General features: G+C 40.9%; 1 protein-coding gene across 3 annotated transcripts in view; it reads right to left on the bottom strand.

Moving 5' to 3' along the window:
- The window catches only part of BASP1 (brain abundant membrane attached signal protein 1), a 53,022-nt gene that overhangs the window by 21,990 nt on the left and 9,277 nt on the right, over nucleotides 1–21,755 (bottom strand). The gene's annotated exons all lie outside the window — the stretch shown is intronic.

The following is a 21,755-nucleotide window of genomic DNA, read 5'->3' as shown; positions in this document are numbered from 1 at the left end:
TAATCACTTTAGCAAAAATTTGCTTTCTCTATTACAAATAAATGAGAACTAACAGCTAAAAAGAATGAGAATCTGCTTATGATTCTTTACAAATTAATTATGCTCATTTGTCATAATCAGCACTGATCTGCATACAAAAGGCTAACGTCCTTAGTCTGTTCTTGTATGAGAAAAAGATATTTCTCTCAAAAATCTAGTCTAGTTCACATTACTAAAAACTCTCAGCGAAGGTACAAATAAAAGATTTGCAATCGGAAGCTACTGTGAAACTACCACCATGCGAACTGCACTTTACAATGCTTTTCTAAGATAGCTTGTTCATCTGCATAACACAAATCAAAAACACCAGATGAACTACTGTTGAAGGATTTTTCTGTTCCTTGAATCCTCCTGAATACACTAGTGGTCTGCTTATCGTTGGGGAATATAAGGCATGAAAATTTGCCAATAGTGTGAGTATCCAAGCCTCCTCTTTCCAGTCTGTAACACCACAGGTGTTATCGGGGTGCAGACTCAAAAGTCTCAGTTCGGTGATCAAGGCTCTCCGCAACTTAGGGGTTGACTTGAAAGATACAGATTATTTTGAGCGATTTGGAAGGACCTTGGTAGCTCAGAATTCTATCAAGACTATGCAGGAGAAAATAAAATCGCAAATAAGATGAGGACTCCAATTTCCTACTTTGCATCTGTTCTCTCAGAACTACTGTCATTACACTTATAAAAGATCATTGCAGAGATAAAGTCAATTTTAAAAACAAAGCTAGCTAAATATTTTTTGAGTTCTGGAAATAAGAAAGAATAATTCATTATTTTCACAATTTTGTCAAATGATTTTACTTGCAGGATTAAAAGCAGAAATTGTAGAATTTAGCGTTCTTCCAGAGCAGGGGTCAGCAAACTGGGTCGCCTGCTTGCTTTTGAAAATAACGTTGAATTAGAACATAGCCATGCCCACTCATTTGCACACTGCAGCTGCTTTCATCCCGCACAAGCGGGGTTGAGTAGTTGTGACAGAAATCACATGGCTGGCAAAGCCTAAAACATTTACTATCTGGTCCTTTGGGGAAAAGTTTGCAGATCCCTGTCTAGTCTTAGATGAACACACTTGACCAGTGACTCAGTTCCTACTATCAGAGGAGGGTGTGATTCAAGTCTGAAAGATGCTACAAAGATAGATCAGGCTCTTTTTGGTTTGCAATATTATCAGTAAAGAAGATGGTCACATGGGAATGTTTTAAGATTGGGAAACAAGATAGTCGCCGTTGTCGTCATCTTATTTTTTTTTTAATTCTCATCACTTACTCTGTGTATTCTGAGCACTTGAGAGCAAAGAAACTTAGGTTGTAGTATCAATACAGCACTTACCAGGTCAAAAACCTCCTCTCAGGAGGCAGCATGGGACTAAAGCACAAAATCCTGACCAGAACCAATAAATGCACTTGGCTTCCAAGCCCCGGTTCCATCCCTTTCTCCTGCATGGCAAAGAGACAGTTGCCTAACCTCTGTAAGCCTGTTTTTCATACGCATAAAATGGGGATGATAATAATACCTTTAACGTGAGAGAAGATTTATTGAGAGAGTATCTATTAATAATTAAATGAGACAACAAAGACTTTAGTGCTCTTCTTGAGCAGACAGCGTGGTCTTGTGGTGCCCTTCGGATTATACCACACCTAGCTTTCTTTGAAGTTAAAACGCTTGTCTTTATGATGCTCCCATAATATCAAACAATACTCCAATGGTGAAAGTGAAGCTAAAAAAAAACAAAAACAAAAACAAAACAAAAACAAAAAACACAGCCATTGGGGCGCCTGAGTGGCTCAGTCGGTTAAGCATCCGATTTCAGCCCAGGGTCGTGAGACTGAGCCAAAGTTGGGCTCCATGCTGGGTGTGGAGCCTGCCTAAGATTCTCTCTCTCTCCCTCTGCCCCTCCCCACCCCTCTAAAAAACAGAGGAAAAAAAGAAAACACAGCTATTGTTTCCCTCTAATTTTCCACAGACCTGTCTTTCCCATCTTCAAGCCTCAACCTTCTTCTTCTCTCTTCTGTCCATGACTTCCTTCAAAGGTTCAGAGGCATCCCTGTTAGTTCTCATCACTTGAGCTGTCTTGCTTTTCCTGAGAGAGTCACCCACTTGCACAGTCTCAAGAGCCTTCTGGGCTGCTGGGGGCTCCTTCGTCTCGTGCCGACAGCTTACCCACACTGTTCTTTCCTGAGCTACGGATGCAGCCATGCTGTGGTATACCACTGACCCAACACGGACATCCCTTGGGTACCTCAAACTCAAGATTTCCCCAAGTGAGCTCATCACCACCTTTCCCACCTACCTGAACCTCCTCCTTTTCCTGTGTTCCCCAGCCAAGAGACTAGAACCACCATCCGCCCCACTGCCCAGAAATACTGGGGTTTTGTGGACCAACCTGCACCACCAAGGTATCCAATTGCTTGTGTCCTTCTTCTACTTAAAATAAGTTCATAACTCCATTATTGAGTGCTGGCAAATAAAATCCAATCTAAAGTATTATAGGTACTTCTGAAAAAAGAGAGCTTGGCATTCCAGCAGCCATTTAGATCATGAGGGCAGAAATCAACATGGAGAATGAGCCTGGTACCTTGAAAACACCACTGAACTGCCACAACAGCCCTGGAGCCCGTCTTTGGAATTTTATGTAAAAGAGAATTAAACTCCTCTGTCATTTAAGCCATTGTAATTTAAAATTTTCTGCTCTATCTATGCAAAAAAATCTAATTCTACCAGAGTAAAATTTCTCAAAACCACTCTTTAAGCACCAAAAATTCAGGTTAAAATATCTCAACACATTTGGCAATAAAATTATTCACAGGACTCCCTCCCCACCATGACCATCTCTCAAAAACATACATTTCTCAACAATTAGTGGTTGGAATATGGTATCACCTGAAAATACCAAATCTGCTAAATAAATTCACCACATAAAATATTACTGATGCTGTGAAAAATAAATAGTAACAAAAATTAGGTTGATTTTTAATACTGTAAAGTCAATGCAGCTAATGTCACAAAATAGATACATTCATCAAAGAATACATTTTCTATAAAATGCAGTTTTTATGAAGAATAAAGTGATGCTTAGTCAAGTGGGACAAACATCAAATTGACACTGGTGTATTTTAGTACGGCTGGAACAAAGAGCACTAGCAAGAGTCTTAGCAGTAAGTAAAAGCAAAATGGAACCCTCAAAACACATTCAAATGAGAAGCCTTAGGGACAGTCAAAAAAAAAAAAAAAGAGAGAGAGATCAGACTGTGGGTTTAAGAAAAAGTAATGAAATAGGAAGATGCAAAGCAAAGATATAGAAATGTTAGTATGTGCAAAAAAAAAAAAAAAGCCATTTATAGAAAACATGAAAGAGTCTACACCGAAGGCTTAAGCCTCACCACTGATCGGACAGGACTAAAGAAGTCTCTGGAACTAGTAACTGAATTTGACTTTGCAAATTCCACGTTAGTGAATCACGTCTATCTAGACTTTTGCTAGCCCCACGGCTCAGGAGGGAACAGAAGACCCTGAACTTTGTGACCCAGGGAGATAAAACTCTGACTTGCGGCCACACGCACGCACCCAGCAAGAGGAGCAGACAGCCTCTTACCTTTAATCTTCTTCGGGCTGAAAAACAAGGCTTTGCGAGTCTGACACCTGACATGACACGGTCGCTCGCACAGGTCAGACCTACCCACCAAGAGGTGAGGCAAGGCCAGGCCAGCAACAGGGAAGGTTCCTGCGTCGCGGGGCCCTGCAGACGTGGGGCAAGGGTGTCAGCTCTCAAGGGCCCTGTAAAGTCTGAAAGTTTTGAGATCTCAAAGAAATAAAAAAGAGCCTCCAAAATACAAAGAGACTTTAATGAATAAGTCCTTAAGTGTGGTTATAGACAGAATGCTTATTATGCCCGCCACCAAGCTCATATGTTGAAACCTAATCCCCAGTGCGATGGTATTTGGAGGAAGGGTCTCTGGGAGGTGGGTGTTCGGTCACGCGGGGGAAGCCCTGATGAATGGGATCAGCGCTCTTTCTCAGACGGGCCCCAGAGAGGACCTGGCCCCCTCCACCCCATGAGCCGAGGGCAAGAACACAGTCCTCGATCAACAAGGGAGAGAGCTCCTACCAGACCCCAAATCTGTCAGTGCCTTGACCCTGGCCTTCCCAGCCTCAAAGCTGAGGGAAATTAATATTTATTGCTTAAGCCACTCGCTCTCGGGGATTTTGTCAGAGCTGCCTGAAGGGGCTAAGACAGATGTTTACAGTAATAGTGATGTCATCAAGCTTCTACAAATCAACACGTATGGATTTATCAAACACATATAGATTAATGCAAAATAATTTAATTTGAGGTGTGAGCGTTTTAAAGTTTAATATGATGTGGTATAAGCCCTCCATAATTAAGAGACGCTAAAACTTGTGGAATGGTGGTATGAGACTAGGAAAAAGGTAATCAAGGAGCAACAATATGGGAAAGCACCTTACGAGCTACAAGAAAGCACCATTGCAATGGGGCATGTATTTTTATCCAGATGTTAGGGTGCCATCCGGCCCTCTTATTTAATGTGGGCAACCATAAACATGCTTGTTTTAGGACATCGTGCTACCCTCTCGGCTGAAAGCAACTCACATCCTACAGTGGAACACGATGTCTCCTCGCTTCTGAGTTTGCAAGAACACCTCAGTGACTGAACTTGGTCCTCAAGGGTACGCAATGAGGATGCTCCGTCATAGAAGACACACTGCACTGTCCTTATGGTAATGATTACTAAACACCACCATTCCCCAGAGTAATGTCCAACTCGAGCTGGAGATACCTTTAAATGATTCTACTGAAGGGATCCCCCCCGCCCATCACTGAGATACACAGAGCACAGTCAACCACAGAATTAATGCCACATATGCACTGAAGTTCAACATTTTGTAGCCTTATCCATCACACACAGCAACAGCACATGATAAAAAATAACCTTTTATTTTAAAAAGTATAGCATAATTGCTTTCACTTCAAATCAGCAGATGAAGGTCCCAACAGAGGCTGCTCTGATAGGCACACCTATTGGTCAATTTCTCCAGGGAACAAACATTGTTAGATAGGATCTTGGTCTTTCCATCACATCAGTTTACAGTGGCTAAATATAAGTGTGTGCCAGACTGTTGCACTTACAGCTGAAGGGAGAATTCCAACAATATGCTACAGGAAACCATCTAAAATATATTTACCAGAAGAATATTATTTATTTTTATATATATACATATTTTTTTTAGTGAGCTCAACACCCCATGTGGGGCATGAACGTATGACCCCAAGATCAAGAGTCACATGCTCTACCGACTGAGCCAGCCAGGCACCCCACATTTACTAGAATACAGACTAGCATGAAACCATCTGTTCACTATCCCAGGTCTGGAATATCTCAGACCTGTTTGAACTGAAACAATCATAAGTGAGTGAGAACAAGACAAACGAAGACGCATGACCCCAGGGAACTGGCCAGCCCATGGCCAAGACAGCCCCATGGTGGCCCAGATGCAGAGATTCACAGTTTCTCTGATCATTAATGCCTTTTCCCCCAGGAAACACTGGGGCACTGTTAAAGAGACCACAAAAATGCTAAATATTTTCCAAATCCTCTGCAGTACATTTATTCCGATTCTCATAACACAAAGTCTACCAATTCTTTTAAGTTAAATCTGGGACTTACGAAGTGGGATTCAGATGGCCATTTTCACGTGCTTAATTCCAGCCACTGTCTTATACTGAAAGAGGTACAATTTCTTAAAATTAACTGAGGAGTTATTCCATCAAAGGCCAGCTTAAGTGCTGGGCCAGGAACTTTATAGGCCACATCAAAGTTGACTCCCAACCATGCACACCTTTTGAAGGAGTATTCCAGATAAGAGTTACAACTTGCAGATCAGAGTATATGGAACACCCACCCACTGGGCAGTCTGGTATTCAACTATTTCTTCCACAGTTGAATGAAGACACAGTAACATTTATGTTTTTCAATCCCCTGCACCAAACAAAAACATCACTATAACTTACTTGTATGTACGAAGAATCCACCTCCTTTAGAGCACCTGTGGAACCCTCCTCAGTCTCCGGGGCCCTGGATCAAAAGCCTCTCAGATCCATGTTTAGAAGTAAGTAAGAATCCAACACTCAGAAATTGAAATGATTTTTATAAGGTGAGACAGGATGACTGATAGAAGCTTAGGTGCTTCTCTTCAATGGTTACACCAGAGTTCAGATCCCCAGAGACTCTGGGGGTGCAAAAAGGCAATTTTGATAAAGGTCTTTTATGGAAGGGCTTGTAAAGCAAATTGTGGAAATGGGCAATTAGGGAATGAGGCCCCTCTTTCAGATTCCTCTAAGTTACAAATACCCTCATACGCCTGTGTCTAGTTACAGAAACTGAGTTGATCCAAAGCATAGTACCATTTCTCTAATAATAAGTTGTGCTTAACGGAATTCAAATTAAACAGCAATAGTTGAAATAACAACCAGAACCCCATTCTAAATCTAAAAATCCCCTTCAAGTTCACCAGCTTGCATGTAGTTTGGCCCCTGGCTCAGATGTCTCTCCCCTGCCCGTCTCACACTGCATTGGAGAGCTATAGATTCGGGGAGCTTGGCACTGACTTGCTAGTATTCACAACACTTCGAGGAAATACCAGTCCCACTGGCTCCCCAATGCCATCATGGGGGCTCAGTTTTCAACCTCGTTTTCAGGGTTGTCGTGGCCACTGTGATCTAGAATTTCTACCTTCCCAAAGGTCTTTTACGGGAAGGGCTTGGTTCTTGTCAATATAGTTGAGACTGTCCTCTGAAGAGGACTAAGCCCATCCTCAGAGCTGAGACAAGTTGTGGTGATTATTTCTGGCTGAAAGACCTTTCCCAAATACTTTTTTTTTTTTTTTTAAGATTTATGTATTTGAGAGAGAAAGAAAGAGAGCACGAACAGGGGGAGGGGCAGAGGGAGAGAATTTCAAGCAGACTCCCCACTGAGTGTGAAGCCCAACACGAGGCTGGATCCCAGGACCCTGAGATCATGACCTGAGCTGAAATCAAGGGTCGGATGCTTAACCGACTGAGCCACCCAGGTGCCCCATCCTCCAAATACTTTTGAGTAGGATGGGGCTCTACTATGAAGCCATCCTCAAGAATTCTAGAAAAATTCTAGAAAACATCTATCCCTTTCTAGAGTCTCCTTGACATTTTTTTCTCTATCCACACATTTCATTGATACTCTTCACTCATCAGTAATTCACTACATTTCCCAGTTTTATGTTGACTCTACGAAAGCAAACACAAGCTGAGGCGTCACACGCACATCGGTCTGAATCCTGATGCTTTCAAATAATCCATCCTGATACCAGCCTAGCTATCCCACACAATGAATTTATTCCCTACGATCTCAAGTCTTTCTTTCTCTCCTTTTCTTTTCTTCCCTCCCTTCCCCCTTTCTCTATTTTTGTCTTTTCTCACCCCAGCAAGTTTTCTCTGTATTTTTCTAATAGTTAAGGAGATACTCTGCCGGAGGGGGGGCGGGGGGGGCGGATTATGTAACTTTCTATGCAGGGCCTAGTAATTTCTAAAAGCCTATAAAATTATACAATTTATTTATCATTAATCTCAGAATTTCATATATTAAATCGCTGAGGTGAGAATGTTTACAAAAGAAATAGAATTAATCATAGAGGCAAAGTGGTATTTATAGATTTGTACAGATTTATACACAAAATATGTATTTGGTATTTAGCTTTAGCACTTATACAACGTCTATTAACAATTAGAATATAATAGTGAAACCAAACAGTGTTAATGGAATAGCTCCATGGAGATAAAAATAGCATCAACAATGATAAGATACACTCCATCTTCAAAATGAGAGCAAAAAATAATTTTTTAAAAATTCCATTTTAATTTTAAAATAACCTAACTTAATGTAATTTATTTGATAGCCACTACAGGGGAAAAGGTCTTATTTCAACATTGACATTTAACTATCTGTTAAAAAACTGTAATTACAGTGTCTTCAGGGCACATCAGTGCAAATATATATTCAATAATATACTTCTATCAAGTCCTACTTTGGTTAAAATATCACTTTAGGATCTGATAGTACCTACAATAGCAGTGTATGTGTGGGTAACTCAGAGTCCTCTATCATGAGTTCCCTCCTCCCTAAAATGGGGGTTGAAGAGGTGACCCCCAGGATTCAATATCAGACCCCAGCCTGGCAGGAGTTACTAACCACAACACAGGTCCCCAGATATTCACAGATAAGGTACTCCTCGGCCAGAATGTGTTTTCCTGATACTGGATAACACTCTTACATTTTATTCATGTTTAAGGTTCAGTATAATTTTTACCTGTACACACAGAGCAAAGCAAACAATAGTGACAACTATATAAAATTCAGTCTGAAGTTAAAGCAGATCACTCATAAGCATAAATCCAATTATACTGGCATGAATTAAATTACTTGTTAAACACACACACACATACACACACACACACACACACACACACACACAATGCTGGACGAAACTTTCCTCTGGAAATGTGTAATGTACACATTCTGATCAGGAAGGTATATATTGGAAATACTGAATATGCAGATTCCCACAGAATAGAAATTTATCTTCTGCTATTTGAGAATCTAAAATATCAATTAGAAATCTTGAACCCTGTTTTACGGTTTACAGTGTAAGCATCTATTTGCAAAGAATTAACTTTACCTGATTTCACATAGTACCCAGCACATCCTGCACTGGAGAAACTGCCTGATGAACATTCTGGCAAGAGCTCTACCGCTTTGTTCTCTGTTGGCAGTAGATAAATATTCATTGAAGACATATAAGGTACAGGATGCTGGAAAATGAGCCGTGCACAGAACACAGGGGGGCTGGTAGCAGAGTGCAGACAGTAGGGGCTAATAAGGGAGACAGTTAAAGAGTCACACACAAATCAAACAACTTCACCAACAATACGATCATACAATAAGACATAGTCCACGAACAAGTAAGACAAAATCACAAGCAAAATAATGACAATCTGTCACAAATGCTTTAAGGAAACAGAGATCTAGATTGGAGCAGGGAAAGGAATGACAGTAACTACCACTCCTTCTTCAGGGGTGCTCCCTGCCTGGTTAATCCCTACAACAACCCCAATTAGACCTCTTTCGTAACAAATCGGTCACAAAAGTAACCAAAGCTAAGAAGTTGGAGGCAACGGCCCAAGCCAATGTAGACATAAATAAGGTGAGAACTGAGGATTTAAGTCCAGGTGGATCTATCACAACACCCCTTCATCACCCAGGCCAAGGGACCGGGGGAGGGGGTGTCTGGGACACCAGGGGCCTTCAGGGGCTCACATGCACCAGGATGGCCATGGGCATTGGCTCTGCTCCAGTTGCAGGACAGATCTATGTGAGCTTCGGAATCTAGTTCGTTTCCAACAAATGCAGTTCATGGACAGCACTTATTTAAAGAAGTAGAATAAAAGTTACCCAAATTAGAAGCAACAAAGTAAGTTTTTCTGTTGACTAGGAATGCTTCCGGCAAGTTACTAGCTAAGGGCTAAGTCACACTGGCTACATAAACTCTTATTTCCCTGTGTCAAAATTTCATCATCCGTACGATGGGATTAACAACAGTACCTACCTCATCAGGTTGCTCTACCTTAGAATGTCAATCTTTGTAAAGCTTGGAACACTGCCTGAGTGTAAGCCTGTGTTCAGTAGACCAAAAGGTTTTCTTTTCTTATATTGCAATATATTGCAATTAAAAGAGATTATAAAATGTGGCAAAATACCATTTAAAAAAAAAGAATCTCTACAGAGTTTTGTCTTCCCTGTAATGATGGTTTTACGCTGTCACCTTAGAGTCGAAATCACAACAATCCAGGCTTTTTATTTAGTAGTCTTTGAAATTACATCTCTATTAACAGTTCCAATATAGGACTACAGACTGAAAGAGGAAAGGCAAACGCCACCACACGGTGGGAGTGACACTTCCAAAGACTCCACCAGCACCATGGTAGTTAGGAGTAAAAAGGATTCCAAATAAGTACATATTCACAGATTTGAGGGGAATCCAGACAAGTTTTGCCTCACTAATTGGAGCTTGGATTTTCAACCCTAAGAGGACATTATGAGATGCAAATATGCCACACATATCTGAAATCCCGGATGGGTCCTAATGAGAATCAGCCTTGCTTTGCCAGGCCGTGGAAGGGAGATAAATGAAGCTGTAATTTGGACTGATAGCCCGGGCTATCTAAACACATCCTCAGGACACTGAGGCCCTCCATCCCAGGATGAGTGTGAGGTCAATGATTATCACCAAATATACGGTCTTCTGTTACAGGTACCAACATTGACCTATGTATTCGGACCCTGAATTTGGTGGCTTCAAAAATCGTTTATCAAGAAAAAACAAAGGGAATGAGAGGACTTTTCATATATGCCATATCTTCTTCCAGAAAGAGCTAAAGGTCATGTGCAATATTTAGTCGCGTATTGATGGATTATCCAGGTAAGAAGGTGTCGAGTGGTTTTATCTGTCAACTCATTTATATATTCTATTGGATGAAGCCAACTCCACTGGCTTTTTATATGGGTAAAATGAGCAAGCACTAAACCAATCCTCCTTTCCTAGGCATTTATCAGAACTGGATACTCCTCATTTGAGTGGAAAGATACTTAAAAGTCTACCAAAGATTACCAAAGTTGAACAGAAAGCAGGTGATTAACAGTTTACACTCAAACAGAAATTTCCATGTATTCTTTGGGAAAAGTCATTGTCACAACAATATTTAAATGCAATTCATAATGAGTCATGTTTAAATAGCAATATCGCTTATGTCACACTTCAGGTATTTACCAGAAATTACGAACAATTCCCGGTGCTAGGAAATAGGATGACAAACTAGAGATGGCATGAGGCAGTCAGAGCGACGGCAGGGGATGAAGAGGAAAAGGTGAGCCAACGTCCAATGAGAAAGGGCTGTCTGTGTCTACCCTCCAGCACATTCATTCGAGACCAGGGAGGGGCCACGCAAGCATTTTTCCTCCTCGCTTTCATAGGTTCCACAGAAACCCCTGACATAGAGCATCAAATGCTCAACACAGAGTATTAAAGGTTTCTGCACACCGTTCTGAAGCTTGACATTCTTCTTCATTAACATTTAACTACACGTTTCATCAAATAAACATCAAATTATTCCCAATATAAACATTGGTAGGTGTTAGTTGAAAGGGAGAGATGGGAGGCTCAAGCTTCTGCAGTTTCTTTGAAGTTTTATTTTGGTTTCAATAAAAACTAGTAAAGCCAGCTATGTAAATTGAGTTGGTTGAAAACAGCAACCACTTTTCCTGTGTAAGAAGGCTGAAATGGCGAGAACCAAATGAATCCGTTAAGATTTTAAGGAGAAGGAAAAGTCCAGTGCTGTTCTTTTAAAAAAAAAAAAAGGCAATTTCAATAAAGAGAAAACAGAAAGGCATCTAGACAATAAATACAATTCACAAAACATATTTCAAGTCAAAAACCAAATAAAGTGTCAATGGAAGTGCCAAGCTGAAAAGACAATGATCCCCCAAAAATCATTTACATAACTACACAGACTCTTCACACACACACACACACACACACATCGTGTTGCACCCGGGTCGGGAACACGAGTACTCTGACTTGAGAAAGCAACATCAGGGAAGACCTAGCAAGAGTCAGGTGACAGAATCCTCATTCCCACAGGTCCACACCTGTAATGCCTGAAAGTTCAACCACAGACTTCGGCAGTTTTCCTTCTCCAAAATGAAAACTAATCCAAGTCACCAAGGTTAAGGACTATAGTCTGTGTTTTAATTCAGAAAAGCATTCCAGATGAGCTCAAAGGAAGGTTTTTCAGGTCCCTAATCAGATAGCCCTATCAGTCTTTCTTTCAGTCTTTGTTTCAACACTTTCATGAGGAATCCTTGGGTGTTTACTGCAATGTGCGCTGGGAGATTCCATTAACAAGCTTTCAAGGTCTACAGAAAAATTCCAGCTTTTGAAAATTTCAGGGGAATTACACAGTAACACACCAGCTTTTTTGATACACAGAATTGGGATCTATTTATATCAAAACTGCCTGTTAACAATTTTTCTTAAAATATGGACTTAATTAAAAGTGTGCATTAATCATATTTGAACTACTCAGCCTCTAGATATCAGAATCTATGAGGACTTCATAAAAATCTTTAATTCCTATTATTAAAATATTGGGTTTTTTTTTTAACAATGACATAATAACTAAGCCCATAAGACATACTTTCAGAATATATTCAGCAGCCATTTAACTATTTAGGACAGAACATTAACACAAAGGGAACACATGATTTCCTATTCGCCAGCCAGGAAACTAGTTCTCTGAATTATCTGCGCAAGATCACTACCCATTATACACTGGTTTAACACCTGTAATAAGAAGTTATTTTTGCTTTTCTCCTTGAAAGGTAGAATAATCTCAAGGATTAATGCATTGATTCACATTGAGGAATTACTCTGGGCCACCTACTGCCTGAAGTTCTAGGAAAACCACAGTGAAGCAGACAGGGTTCCAGTGAGAAATAATCATTTGTCAATCAGCCATTACAGATGGCAGGTAGTACAAGGCTAGAGGCTTTATAAGAGATTGGTTACCAACCTTGCCCTAACTTTGTTGAGATTAAAAAAAAAAAAAAAAATGTTTGAGAGTCTCAGCTACTTCTGTAAACTATTTGCAATTTAGGAGTCCAGAGAAACCAGCACTTTAGGGCAAAAGGGACTAATACTACATATGGAGGGAAATAGAATACCTGTAACAAAATATTAAGGGAAAAATGATCTGTTGTCCACCTTAGCACTGCAAACTTACCCAATTCATAGAGAAGCTCTGAAATTAACATTTTCCAAAGCAGACTTAATCTCAATAAAACGTTTTCTTTGTACAGAGATCAGCCCCTTTTCATGTGTAGGTCATGTGTAATTTCAGAGTCGTTTCCATGCATGCCCAATTTGTGTTCCTAGGGATTACATCGCTCTCTGGAATAAAGGACAAACACCACTTATACCTTAGATTCAAGAAGTTAGCTTCCCTAGAATAAGGATTTGAAGGATCCTGCACACCACCGTGAGCTCTTCTTAGACTCTTGAAGATGGGAGCAACAGAAACTCTTCCCTCAATTTCTTCAGCCAAGTACCCTGTCAGTGTGGTTAGACTTACAGGAGAGAGCACCTGCTGGGGACATTTCCCTAAGAGGTCCTTCAGGCACTGTAGGGTAGAGATACAAAGTATATGCTTACTGTGTTTTAATTACGAACTATTTTTGGAAGGCTCTTCCTTCCATTTCTAATCCTTAAAGTACTTTGTTTTTGATGGAAATGTAAGATACATACATGTCTTTTCTATCTGGTAATTAAGACCTTTAAATGAAACAAAATCAATCCTGAATTCCATATTCTCAAAAGTGATATTCACATAAAGCTCTTTCAATTGTTGCCAACTGAACTTGGAATATCTCACATGGCTTAGTCAAGTAAAAGAGGTGGATCAACTGACATACAGTAGAACAGAGAAAAGACAGAAGCAATGACTGTCCTGTGTATCTAGAGACCAAGACTTGTCTCACTGTAATTGCTGGTGTGCTTGTTTGCCTTCCCCAACTCTAAGCTCCTTAAAGGAAGGAAACGGTCTTTGCATCTCCCAGCTCATTCAATAAACAAACATTAATTCTGCAATAGTTTAATGTGGTTTGTATTTTCCCACGTTGCCTTTAACAGAGCAGAAAAATCCCACATTGGCTGCTCATTTGAACTGCTTTTAAAAAGCCTGGTCTCCACACTGATCTTTAAATAAAGGATACATTCATCACAAAAGCAGTATTTGTATCTTTTAACTATGTAATTTTTTTTTTTTTTACTTATGACTGCAAATGTGTGAGTGTACATCTTGTGCATCCACCCCAATAACATGTTTATGAAGCAGAAATCGAATAATCTTCACAACTGAAGGAGAGGGGGGCAAAGTATGTGCCCACAATAGCCGAAGACTGAGGCCCCACATGAATTTCCCAGAGTTCAAAGACGACCGAATCTAAACATCTACAGCAATATTGCTTGGGCTTCCTTAATGCAAGTCACATCAGAGGGTTTAAGGAAAAATAAAGGATGGAAAATATCATCTAGTAAACTGCTTGGAAATACACATCAAAAGGGGTCTCAGTCAGTCAGTTTGTGTCATAAATTCCTGCTCAACCATCGATACCATGTCATTCCAGCGAATCACATCTTCCGAGTACCTAACCTACAACGGGGCCAAGGGTTCCAAACAGCACGTGAAGTTAGGGAGACTAAATAGGGCCTAAGATAAAAAATGAACTGCAAAGAGTTATCACTGCCCTTTCTATTCTACTTCCGATTTAAATCAAACTGGCTTGACCTTGTGGATTAGCCAACTTACAGCTTTGCTCTCTCTTTTCCTGAGGGCGCTTTCGATGCATACAGAAGTGCCCTTCTGAATGCTGAGCTGAGGGGCATTAGGGGGCGGAGGTCACAGGTGCAGAAAACACCACTAACTAGCTAATTCATAAACTGAATTCATTTAAAATGAGACAACCTAAAGACGAAGTATTGATTTAACAGTATAAGTAGCAAGTGTTTAGGGTATAAATCATGTAGATGGTCTGACACCCCAACTCAGCTCACAAATGTAGGCAATAAAGACTATGATCATCTCAACTATACTTTTAATATGGAAAAAAGAAACCTATTACAAGAAAAATTTTGCAAATAAAAAATGTCAATATCTAGAAACATTTTAGAATGAGTAAACTGTTATTGTCAGATACAGGTTTACTGAAACCCTGTGTTACTATTTCTTAAATACAGATTGATTTGGAAATCCATTTTGTATCAATGTAAAAAACTACAAACTGTTTTTTTTTTTTATTTTTTTTATTTAATAAGAATCCCATCAATAAGACTCAACTTGAGGAAACCAGACACAGATCTGTGAGAGATCTCAGAGTTGACAGTATTTATCGCTCTAATCATCTTAGTTCAAACTAAAGCACAACGCTCAGGGAGGAGACAATGACAGTTGACTGCTGGCCATCAAGGAGTGTATGAAAAGGAGGAGGGGAAGGGGAAATCACAAATGCCTTCTTAATTGTGTGCCCCCCACCCCCTTAAGGAAACACTTTGTTTGCTAAAGATTCATCACCAGCTGGTTCCTGGACTTGAAGGCAAAACAAATAACATTCTGAAATAGGCCCTATTTGTATAGAATGATGCCAAATGGCCAAAGGAAACATGCCCTTCTGTGCATTCAGCCCTTCCCATGACCACTGGTTCTGAACTAGAAACTGACATCCAATGATGAATGAAGCAAGCTTCCAGCATGGAGGGATGTACAAGTTACAGTAAGTGGTTACAGCATAGAACCAGGGCTAAGTTCGTTTTTACTTTGTTATAATCAACTAATGGGTAAAGATTTAAAACCACACGCCATCTGGGGGCCTAACACGTCCAACTTCACAAAGGCCGTTAGGTAATGCATTGGTTAAGTTGTTCAGTCCTGACTGATCCAGTGCGGACCCATGATATCCAGTAACTTGGAGGAAAGGATGAGGAACGTACCTATAATATAATCAGCCCCAGCTTTCACTCGCTGTGGGTTTACTTCTGAAAAGATTCCATAGTGTAACAGTGTTTGTTTCCCACAAATAATACAGTTTCATTCTTCCTTGGAGACCCTACCTGGGGAGGAAGCTTAGATGCATAAGCCATTAGTACTAATTATTCGTAATGTCTCAGGGCTTTATAACAATTACTACTAAAGTTACTGCCTGGAAACAGGATAATTACACTAATTAGAGTTCATCAGCTATTCATCTTCCTAGTAAGCACAACAGATGAGGTGAAATTTAGTGTCCATAAATGGAAGCCCTTTCAGCTGCCCAAGGTGATTTCCAGAAGAAATATAATGTATGGCAGGCAACCTCGTACACTGCACAAACACGGAGTGCTTGGCACACATCCGAAGTGTCCTAGAACACTGTTACGGGTCGGCAAAACCAATACATTCCTGCCTTCTGGTCTTTTCATCCAGAGGAGTAGAGACATTAAATAATCCTATCAGTTTTGATCAATGCAAGAACAAAAATGCCAAGTGCTACAAGAAATGTGAGGACAGTCAGGAAAGGAATCTCTGAAAAAGCGGCATTTAACTGAAGAATACTTGGGCAGTGGAAGAAAGAATATTCCAGGCAGAAGGAATAGTAGGCAAGAGCCTGAGAGAACCAAGTGGGGGGCCATATGGCTGAGAACAGAGGGTGGATGAGAGAGAAGGATGAGGGAGTTTGAAGAGGAAACTAGAAGATGAATGTGCAGGGACTTGTAGATCATCAAGAATTTTTACATTTTATTCTAAGTGGACCAGAAAGTCATGATATAAAGTCTTAGGCAGAGGGATGCCATGCTCAGATATAGAAGAGTATTAGGGCAGTAATCAAGGAGAATATAGAAGCCTCTACGAGGTTCATGGCTTAGAGTAGAGGGCATTGAACATACGGAGAGACAATGACAAGGTAGACTAGAGCTTTGTCACCAGGAAGAGCCCAGCGTTCAGGAATGAGAGGAAAAAGGATTGACCAAGAATGAGCGCTAAATGAGGACCATGGACATCAGCTTGAAAATAGATGCTGCATAAATTGAAGAGTTAAAATTAAAAATTCTATTACTTAAAGCACATTTTATGCAGAAAGTAATTTACCACTTATAAGTTTTTATAAAAGATACTACTAAATAGTACCAACTTTCAATTATTTTAGGGCCCGTGGATCTGCTGTAGTAAAACTGAACTGTTATATTCAATTTCGTGGTGGATTAACGAGGTAATATTTTTATTGCTGTAGTTAACACAACATGACGTGATCTGAAATTTGAAACAGCAAAGGCAGTGGTTGAATCACTCCAGAGGGCACCCTCCAACATTGCAAACTGTTTTAGAAAGAGTCTCTCCAAAGTGTTATGTTAAGCAGAGGCGGTACCCACATCCACATTTGTTGAGAATGCCCCTCAAAAAATCCCGTAAGCATCACTACTTGTTTTATTGCCTGGAAAGACCCAAAATTTATTAGCCTTGATTTCTGCAGTCATCAAGACTTCATATGGTTCCTGACACTCCTTACTTTCCACCCCCTAGGGTCCCACTGTATGGTAAACCTTTCATCACAACTCTACCCACTCCTCCCACACCTGCCTTTGTTAAAGCCCCTGTCTTCCATCATCTCCATCCATTAAAACCTGCTCCATGGTAAGATTGTGTGTGGTGAATCCCTACCAAAAAGCCTTGATGCTAGAGGAGAATTTTAAATTAGCCTATGCATCTGTTCAACTCTTTCATCTACAATAAGGTGTGTTTGCCATTTTCACTATTGGTAGGAGCTTTTTAAAGAGGGCTTTCCTCAAATAACTCCATCTTAATATACTCAAGACTAGCTAGTTCTTTACACTGTCCTAAGTAAATCTTTCTGTCACTTCCGTTGTTCACTCTCTTGTCACATTTGGGTATGTGGATATCCAAATGGGAAAGCTTTCAGGCAGAGGCAAAAAATCTTAATACAAGGCTAGAGTGAAAACCAGGTCTCACCACACGTTAATGCTCACCAGTTGGTGGCAACTGCTCAGAGCACTGTGTTGGGGATTCCAAGGCCTCTGGCATGTACCCACGTCCACCATGCGCCCAACAGAGGGGACAGTACCTGCCTACACCCTTTGCCATCCCCAGTACAACAAAGCCACAGAAACACGACTTTGAATCTTACACCAGGCTTGACATTTTCTAGTGATGTGAAACTTGGGGAAATTAACTTCTCTGCAACTCATGTCAAATGGAGGTACTTATGTTTGCCCCCCATGGGTTGGTGAGGACCAAGCCAGGGGCTCAAGTACTATTGATTCTCTCCGCTCTCCTCTCAAGGGCAGGGACGAGTGAAGGAGCTTTCTGCACAAGACTTTCGAATGTTTCTATTTCTTAATATCAAGCATGAATTGTCACAGGTTGAGCTGTGTTCCCACACAATTCATCCATTGGAGCCCTAACCTCCAGTACCTCAAAATGTGAATGTATTTGGAGACAGGGCCTCTAAAGTGAGATTAAGCTAAAATGAGGCCGTGAGGGTGGACAACCTTCATCCAGTAGGGCCGGTGTGCTTACAGAGAGTAGGAAGAGACACCAGGGAGGGATGTATGCACACAGATGCAGGAGGACCCAGCAAAGGGTGGCCATCTACAAGCCAAGGAGAGGGACTTCGGAAGAAACCAAACATGCCGACACCTTGATCGTGTACCTCTAGCTTCCATAAACTATGAGAAAAGCAATTTCTCTTGTTTAACCCATGCAGTCTGTGGTATTGCATAATGGCAGCCCGAGAAGACCAAGACAGGAACAAAGCATTGGTGTCTTCTACAGTTCCCATTACTACATGTTTGTTTCCCCACCTCTCCTGCCCCTTCCCTTCCTCCTGTCACACAAACACCAGGAGGAGGGAGCAGGGAGGCTCACTGACAAGAGGTCACTGACTGCGGACCACAGTGTAGTTTTGCTTACTTTCTGTACTTACCAGAAATCCTGCCCACACACAGGGAATCTAGACACTCCTAGAAACAGAAAGGAATGGTGTTCCCCTCTCCCCAGCCAGAAACGTGGCTGCAAAATTACCAAATAACAACTTCCAAGTCCAACCCCTTCTGCCTTTACAGAAGCATTTTTACAAACCTCAGTATTTAACAAGGAATGCCACTGCACGAATGCACACCCCTACCGCCCTCAAGATCAGACTGCTTCATCAGGTAGGGCGATCGGTTAATATATTCTCAGAATCAGATTTAAATGGAAATGCCAATGAAACCTCGCCCTCTCACCACAGTGCATTCTAGCATCCTAACACAGTTATGTAAGCAGTTAGATAATTTCTCTACCAGGTAAACTCTGCAAACAATTGCTAACACGCCAGGGCCTGCTGCTCATGCTAACAACTGTCTAAATGCCCTAAGGGATTGGGTTGGGTTGGCTGGGGTTTTGCAGATCTATCTCCCCCATGTTACACCCTCTTCCGATAGGAATCATGCCCCAACTCAAAACTGGCTTGGGTTTTTTTTGGTTTTTTCACTCCCCTTAGAGACAACAGTCACATTTTTTGCAGTATTACATCATTCTGGACTTCTCTGCCCTTTATCTGGGATTCCTGGCTACTTCACTACAGAAAGTAATGACAAAAGATTCTCCTTTGGTAGAATGCCTAGCCAATTGAGATCAATACCAGAAGGAGAACTGCAAGTAGGAGCTCTCGGCTTAGAGCAGGCAAGTTAAAGGGAACATGAGTTCATCTGTCCTAATTTGCTAACTGCTCCCTCTAACCACTACCTGCCCTCCTTCCCATTGCAGTATTTGCTGTCGGAAGCAAGGATACACTCAAAGACTGAGTTAGTACTCTCAGCACTCAAGTTCAAAGTGCAACAAAGTGATATTTTATAAGCAGGAAGGGCTAATGAACAGGGCTGTTGGGGTGAGGGGGAGCAATGTGAAGCCTACGGACATTTAAATTCACTTTTACAAAAACTCACTTTTGGTGGGCACCTGGGTGGCTCAGGGGTTAAGCGTCTGTCTTTGGCTCAGGTCATGATCCCGGGGTCCTGGGATTGAGCCCCGCATCGGGCTCCCTGCTCAGCGAGGAGTCTGCTTCTCCCTGACCCTCTCCCCTCTCATGCTCTCTCTCACTCTCTCTCTCTCTTAAATAAATAAAATCTTTTAAAACATTCACTTTTGGTTACATTCCCTGCACTCAAAAGTTGGTGGAAAGTTAAACATGAGATCTTAGAAATATTGAGTACTCCTTTCCCGCCGAGTTTATTCCATTTAAAACTACCACTCTTACCTTAGTGAAATCATGTGTTATAATTCCATTGTGCAGTTACTTCTCTCTGCATTGTGGCCAGTTGGGGTCTCCTAGGATGACCACCCACCCAAGAGACTTTAGGACAGATGAAATAATGCTAAACTCTCTGGGTGGTGGAAACAAAACCAGTTAGAACAGAAAGGGCAGAGGGGAATGGAGTGAGCTATTGGTGTTTTTGTCTCTTGCGCCAATGAAACCTTCGGTGAGACTTTTCAATCCTTAGTTAACCACTGGCTTGGAGGAGGGAGAAGAGTAACATTCAGATGGTAGTCACATGAAGAAACACATACCTGAGAAACCATTATGAATCTTGTATTAACAACCTTGTGGAGAACATTGTTACAAACACCTGTTACTATTTGTCTGAAAGCCAAGCCCTGGAAATTCTAGAACCGGGTTTCCAAAGCCCAGCTGGGTGAACCCTAGGAATTCAAGGCTTGAGGTCTCGACAAAAGATCACCAGGGCTACTGCGGAAATCTGAGTGCTGTAACAAACCTCCTTGTCGACAGGGCTTTATTCGCTGAGGTTGGGTGAACCTCCTTGTCAACAGAGCCTTCCTTATTCACTGAGGTTGGGTACGAGAAGCCCCAGGAGCTATTGTCATCACCAACTGTTGAGATTCTTGCTTTTTTCCTTAGGAAAATGAGCCATTCAGACAAGATTCCAGACCACCTTATTTAATCATCTGAATATCTTTAGTAAACGCCCAAGTGGTCACGTAACCTCCCCCTATCTTCTTGATGAAATTCAGGATAAAGGAAAGGCATCTGGCATCTTCCCACCTATAGATCACTGATTTCTCTAGATTTGCCTTTTCCACAATCGTCTCAAATATGCCCAAGGCAAATACGGATGCTGCTCTTCTGTATTGAAACAGCTGAGAACATTTGTAAAGGTCAAAGACAGCAAATATTCCTCCAGCCCCTACTATTTTTGACAAGCTCAGAGAAGCTAAGACAGTACTCTACAAAGACCCAAGAAGACCTTTCTTCTATATATCCTGAAGTAATAGGAATGTTCTTACAGTTACTAGGTGGGTTGCCGTTGTTTTCTCTCGATACAGTGTTTCCCCCACTAGATGGTGTTACTATTTAACCTGGTACCGTATGCGTCAATGTGGTCACGGTCAACAGGTAAATGAGGGGGGTCTGTTCAAAATCGGTTTGCCAAGCAATCCAGGAAACTCGTAATTTAGAAAGCTCAACCAGCAAAGGCCGGTCTCTATTGTCTGTTTCTTCATCAACTTAAAAAAGAAGTTTTCACCTGGATTTATTTTAGGAATATATTTCTGACCTACAAAACTGTAATAATTAAAAGCATTATAAAAACCGTGAAGTCACTTCTGTATTGCAGGTTTCCCTGGAAAGAACATAAATTCATCAAAGCTTATTCTCCACTTATTGAAACATCTAAACAGATCATTTTAAATATGAAATTAAAACTGTCTCTCATCAGAAGTAAACTTACCACAGTTTCTCCAAGTGCAAAAGCACATAAACAATTTACATTGCTAAAAGAAGTTTAAAATACCTGATTATTAAGCTTTACAAAGTGTTTTTAACAACTTAAGTACTTAAGTGCCATATTTTCATGGCTGCTTCAGAAACTGCAGCTCTTTTAAATCCTCTAAATCGGCCCAAATACTATAAATGGCAATTCTGAAGAAAAACGATTAAATCTCGTGTTTTATGCAGCTCTCAAACCAATAGGCCAGATAACACTAGGAATTGGCATAAAAGCTGGTGTCC

This window comes from Phoca vitulina, unplaced genomic scaffold, assembly GCF_004348235.1.
Source record: "Phoca vitulina isolate PV1807 unplaced genomic scaffold, GSC_HSeal_1.0 scaffold17, whole genome shotgun sequence".
NCBI lineage: Eukaryota > Metazoa > Chordata > Mammalia > Carnivora > Phocidae > Phoca > Phoca vitulina.
Note: the sequence above shows the minus strand (reverse complement) of the source record. Positions and strands in the feature narration are given on the sequence as shown.